This window comes from Zea mays, unplaced genomic scaffold (assembly GCF_902167145.1).
Source record: "Zea mays cultivar B73 unplaced genomic scaffold, Zm-B73-REFERENCE-NAM-5.0 scaffold_55, whole genome shotgun sequence".
NCBI lineage: Eukaryota > Viridiplantae > Streptophyta > Magnoliopsida > Poales > Poaceae > Zea > Zea mays.
Window position 1 is genome coordinate 52,024 of NW_023367201.1, and position 6,211 is coordinate 58,234.

A 6,211-nucleotide genomic window follows, 5' to 3' on the forward strand; every position below is an offset into this window, starting at 1 on the left:
GTTCGCGTCATCCCCGTCGGCCAACCGAAAACGTGCCTACAAAAAGAATGCAATGTTATCTAACTTTTTAATGATTGCTTCCATATAACACACACAAGATTACGTACCCAGAAGTCAGCGCGAACAAGCCCCTGGGCATCGCCATAAGTGACATCGACCTTCAGCTTGTAATCGTCCCAACAGGAGACGAGGACCGGCGCAGCGTCTGCATCGTCGGACGTCTTCACCAGTCCAGGGTAGTGAAACTTCAGGAGCGAACTCAACACAGAGTTCACCTGCTTTTGACGACCCTAGCCGGTGAAAGAGTAGTCCAACCACTCCCTACAAAAAGACGGGCAAGCATCAAACATGCTTACATTTGATGAATACAGCTGATTCAAATCAAAAGATACAGCACTTACCTATCTCCGACGGGGGAGATCACCGTCTTCCCCGTCTCGGAGCTCGGAACAGGTGGAGGTTGTACGGCATGAGGCCTTCTAAACTTACGTGGACGCCTTGCTGGAGCTGCCTCAGCCTCATCTCCACCCTCAGCCGCACCTCCTGCCTCAGCCTCAGTCTCATCTCCACCTCCACCCTCTCCCTGCTCACCTCCTGCCTCAGCCTCCTCACCTCCACCCTCAACCTCATCCTCATCCTCATCCTCATCCTCATCCTCATCCTCAACCTCATCCTCATCCTGATCCTCATCCTCATCCTGCAAATAAGTAACTCAAGTGTCACATTCACGCGTTAAAGTCTTACACAAATTAAAAGCAACAATACAATGATTCTTACATCGCCTCTCTGAAACCCCAAGGGCTGGCCCTGTAACTCTGGGTGTAGGCTTCTGTAGAGCTGCTCCTTCTTACTAGCGCTCAAGGAACTCCCTCGGAAAAGGGAGTCCCTGAACCCCTTCACCACCTGCTTAAACTTTTTAGGCATCCTGCAGCAATTGAAAGTTTTTATTAGTACTGAGTATTGTAAATAAATAAACAAACGGTGCAAAATAAACCAACATTAAACAAATAAACATTCATATGGAAATAAACTTAACTTGTTACTTATCGTTTCGTTTCCTTTTTTGTGGCAATGATATATCATTGAGGTCTCCAACTAAACAATCCAATGTAGGAGCAGGGTCTATATCAAATGAGGATGGCAACTCATCTTCTTGGAATACCCCGTCAGCTTGTTGAGCCTCACGATTGTAATCATCGGGAACAGGAGTGGACAACCGATCACGGGGGTAGGTTTTGTATACGACCCACCAAGCGCTCAACTTAGGGCATGGATATGACGAGTAATATACCTGCTCCACCTGATGAGCAAGGACATATCTATCGGCCCCTTGAAGTATTTGCTTGCGTTTAACCTGCGTCATTCCAAATTCGGTTCTATAATGCTTCGGGTCAAACCATGTACAGTCAAAAAACACCACCCTCAGATCCTTGTTCCCTACAAATTGGCACTCGAGTATATTGTTTATGATTCCGTAATACTCGGATTCGTGCCTTTCCATATCTTCAGCCCGGATTACGACTCCGTTATTTTTCGTAGCTGCTAAAGGACGGGAAGCTTCAAATTTGGTTGTACGGAAGCGAAACCCGTTTACGTCGTAACGGCCATAACTCTTCACTATCACACTACCAATAGAAAGCTGACGCAGGTCCTTATGGACACTACGCCGACGTGCGGGAGAATCAATGCCCTCATGTGAAGGAGATCCCACAGGACACATTTGTGAGTCATCCGGTACATTCCCGAACTGACAGTCAATAAATGAAAAAGTGTTACAATTGTCATACCTATACACGATGTATGAGGAGAAAGAATACAAGGCTTACATGGTCTCGGATCCAGGAGATAAAATTAGGTCCCCCGTGCAATCCATTTAGACGCAAGTTGTCTAGCTGTTTCGCCGTTGGTTGACGGTTACGAGAAGACCTCCAGTTTTCTTTATCGAACTCGCTAAAAAAGAACGAGAGTAAGAAAACATTGTGTTTCCTAAACATTGAATATACAATTCCTTTAAGCCTAGTAAACTATTACCTGAAGAATTTCTCAGCCTCTTCTATATTTGACCACATGTAGAGCAAAGCAGATTTCCGTTCGTTCTCACTGAATTCATATGCCACTGGTGGACCAACAGCCTTGCCGTTCCATTGAAATATGCTAATGTGACTGCACGGATGCACCGTTTCATCTTCATGGTACCTCTTCGTATGGGCAAATACATTGTGGTCTTCAGTCAAGTAACCACTTGTGAGGAAAGCTATCTCCTTAAATTTGAACTCCTCTGCTATACAACCTTCAACCTTTGCCTTGTTACCCACCATTGATTTCAGTTTTTTCAACATTCTTTCTATGGGATACATCCACCTATAACACACTAGCCCACCTACCTTTGCTTCATATGGGAGATGGATAAGAAGATGCTGCATAGGATTGAAGAACGCAGGCGGGAATATTTTCTCCAGCTTGCAAAGAAGCACCGGTGCCGATTCCTCTAGTTTCTGCATCATCTCCTTTAAAATTTCTTTAGCACAAAGCTGCCTGTAGAAATAGCTAAGTTCAGCTATCGCTTTCCACACTTCCTCGTTAATGTAACCACGCAACATTACTGGGATCAGCCTTTCCATCATTATATGGTAATCATGACTCTTCAACCCATTGATCTTCATTGTTTTCAAGTTCACAGATCTTCTGAACCCCGCACCATAACCATCGGGAAATTTTAAATCTTTCATCCACTTCATCACTTCTTTTCGTTCATTGGGTCTCAAGGCAAATTCAGCACGAGGCTTGCCTCCATTTTCTCTGAGCATGAGAGTTGGGCGGTTACATATGTTACCTAAGTCCACGAGGGCCTTGAAATTGTCTTTTGTTTTATCTGGGAAATCCATGACGGTGTTAAATAGTGCTTCACACATGTTACGCTCTTGGTGCATTACATCGATGTTGTGCGGGAGCTGCAATGCCCTCATGTAAGGGAGCTCCCAAAGGCCACATTTGTGAGTCCAGTTATGGGTCTTCCCGAAACCCGCAAACCCATCCCCATCCTCATTTCTCACTAGATTACTCAGCTCCTCAGCGATTTCCCACCCGGTGCGACGCTTCGGGGGTTCCTTCGTGACAATGGTGTCCTTCCTGAACTCGTGTGCCTGGAGCCTGAAGGGGTGGTTCAAAGGAAGAAAAGACCTATGACAATCGAAGTAACAGAACTTCCCACCCTTATCGAGCCAGAAACAATCTGTTTCTTTTCCACAAATAGGACAACCTAGCCTTCCACTGACTCTCCACCCAGCAAAGATCCCATACGCTAGATAATCATGTATGGACCACAAATATGCTGCCCGAAGTTTGAATTTTTGCTTCATGAAGCTGTCATACGCCTCCACTCCTTCCCAAAGCTCTTTCAACTCCTCAATCAATGGCTCAAGCATAACATTGAGGTTTACGCCGGGATGATCCTTCCCAGGTATGATGAGAGTTAAGAACATAAACTCATCTTTCATGCAATCTTCAGGTGGAAGGTTGTACGGTATGGCAAAGACAGGCCAACATGAGTAAGACGCTGCGGTCATACTGAAAGGCGTGAAACCATCTGTCGCCAACCCAATACGAACATTCCTCTCTTCACTAGCAAATTCTATATCGAAGTTGTCCAGGGCCTTCCATGCGTCGCTATCACACGGATGCTGCATTACCCCATCCTTCGGGGGCTTACGATTCTTGCGCCACCTCATGCGGCTCGCAATTCTACTAGCCAAGAACAGACGTTTCAGTCTTGGAGTGAGACGCATCCAGCGAAGCTGCTTATGTGCCCTCTTTGTTGTCACCTTCTCCCCTTCTTCGTTTACCACCTCTATGTACCTCGACAGGCCACATTTCAAGCATTTCTCTAGTTTCGCACGATCGCGCCAATATATCATGCAGTTGGACGGGCATATATCGATCTTCTCATATGGCATTCCCAAAGCCTTTAGCAGCTTCTTTGACCGGTAAATGTCTTTAGGCACCTTATGATCGGCAGGAAGGACATCACTAAACAAGTCCAAAATCGCCTTATAACATTTGGCTGAGCAACCAAACTTTGACTTTATGCTCATTAGACGGGTCACGAACTGGAGGATGGTAACCGTTGTGTGTCCATGCAGAGGCATTTCTAAGTCTTGGAGGAGTTTGAACAACTCTTCAACCTCTTTTGTAGGCGGATCTTCAGGATTGTTGACAAACTCTGCCTGCATATCTTCTAACATATGGTCCAATCGATCAACGTTTTCACCGTCATCCACCTCCATCTGTGCTGATACTATACACCGTGACTCGCCGTGGTTATCCCAAACCTTATAACCTTGAACATACCCATGACTGCAAAGGTGTAGTGCCACAGTTCTCTTGTCATGTGACTGGATGTTCCCACATTTGGTGCATGGGCACCTAATCACAGCGTGGGTTGACTCTCCACGAGCGTTCTCTAAAAACTTTTCTGTCTTCTGAAACCATTCCTTTGTGTGACATCCGCCCTTCTTCCAACCAGCATACATCCACTCACGGTCATCTTCCATGTTTGTGGACTAGGATGGCTCAGTTTTGCTGTTGTGTAAACCACCAACCAAAAATTCAGCATATAAGAGCGATGCACGTGGCTTAGGTGATAACCCTACTATAGGAAAGGACATAAACCCACCCGAGAATGGAGGCGGCCGCATGCGACTCGTGACGTGCCCGATGGTCCGAACGAAATTTCGGCAGCATAACCCCGCTGTTCTCCGAACACACGCCTATCATGGTGCGACGGAGAACAACTGGGTTATGCTGCTGAAATCTCGTTCGGACCAACGGACACGTGCACGAATCACATGCGGCCACACCCATTCTCCGGCTGTCCAAATACGTGGACAATCCCGGAACCACGCACATCACAAGTAATCTTGTGTTTGGACCGAATGAAACTATACAATCTATGCATTCATAGATTGTCTAGGTGCATTAGGCCCAAACATATGAATAAATGTGATGCATGTGCATGCTTCCGGAACGGGTGACGCCTAGGGTTAACTACTGGTCTGCGCACTTAACCCTAAAACTCTAGGAAAATAAACAGTGTATCATACTAATTAAACGACCACAACGTAGTTAACTCCCGTCGGCTTAATCAATACAATCAACCAACCGACGGGAATAAACATATTTTCGATATAAATATAAATATATATCGCAATGATATAATTTTAAATAATTTCAATCTTACTGTCTCAGTGGAGGTTGCAGCGGCGTCGGGGGAGGGGACGGGCGGGGGCAGCGGCGTCGGCAAGCCGCGGCGGAGGACGGGACGGGCGCGGCGGGGTCGGCGGCGGCGGCGTAGGCGCTGGCGGCGCTCGGGCGGGGCGGCGCACGGCGGCGGCGGCGGCGCAGGCTCGGGCGGCGCTCGGGCGGCGCTCGGGCGCACGGCGGCGGCGGCGCAGGCTCGGGCGGCGCTCGGGCGCTGGACGGCGATCGGCGGCGGCGCGGGATGAGTGGCCGGCGATGGATGAGTGGCCGGCGGCGCGGGATGAGCGACCGCGCGATGAATAGAGCCTGGGCGAGTGGCCGGCGCGCGCGTTTTAGCCGGGCCCGCCCTAAACCCCGTCGGCCTCCGGACTAACCGACGGGAGTTATTTTATCTCCCGTCGGCTTCGTTATGGCCGACGGTAGTTAATTAACTCCCGTCGGCAACCCTAAAAACCGACGGGAGTTATTTTATCTCCCGTCGGCTTCGTTATGGCCGACGGTAGTTAATTAACTCCCGTCGGCAACCCTAAAAACCGACGGGAATTATTATGGCCGACGGGAGTATTCAGTTTTGCTGTTGTGGTTGTGTGGCCATTGATCATCAACCAGAGGCTCGTACACCTCACCCCACATATGTTTCCTTGCCATAGATCACATTCTTGAATTTCTGGTGGAGACCATTTCTTGGTTAAAAATCCGTACGTGTTAGCCTTTGGTATTTTTGAAAATGGTCATTCATGGCTATTTTCGACAAAAATTGGGGTTGTGTGGCCATTGATCATCGACTAGAGGCTCATACACCTCACCCCACATATGTTTCCTTGCCATAGATCACATTCTTGGATTTCTGGTGCAGACATTTCTTGGTCAAAAATCCGTAGGTGTTAGCCTTCGATATTATTGAAAATGGTCGTTCATGGCTATTTTCGACAAAAATGGGGGTTGTGTGGCCATT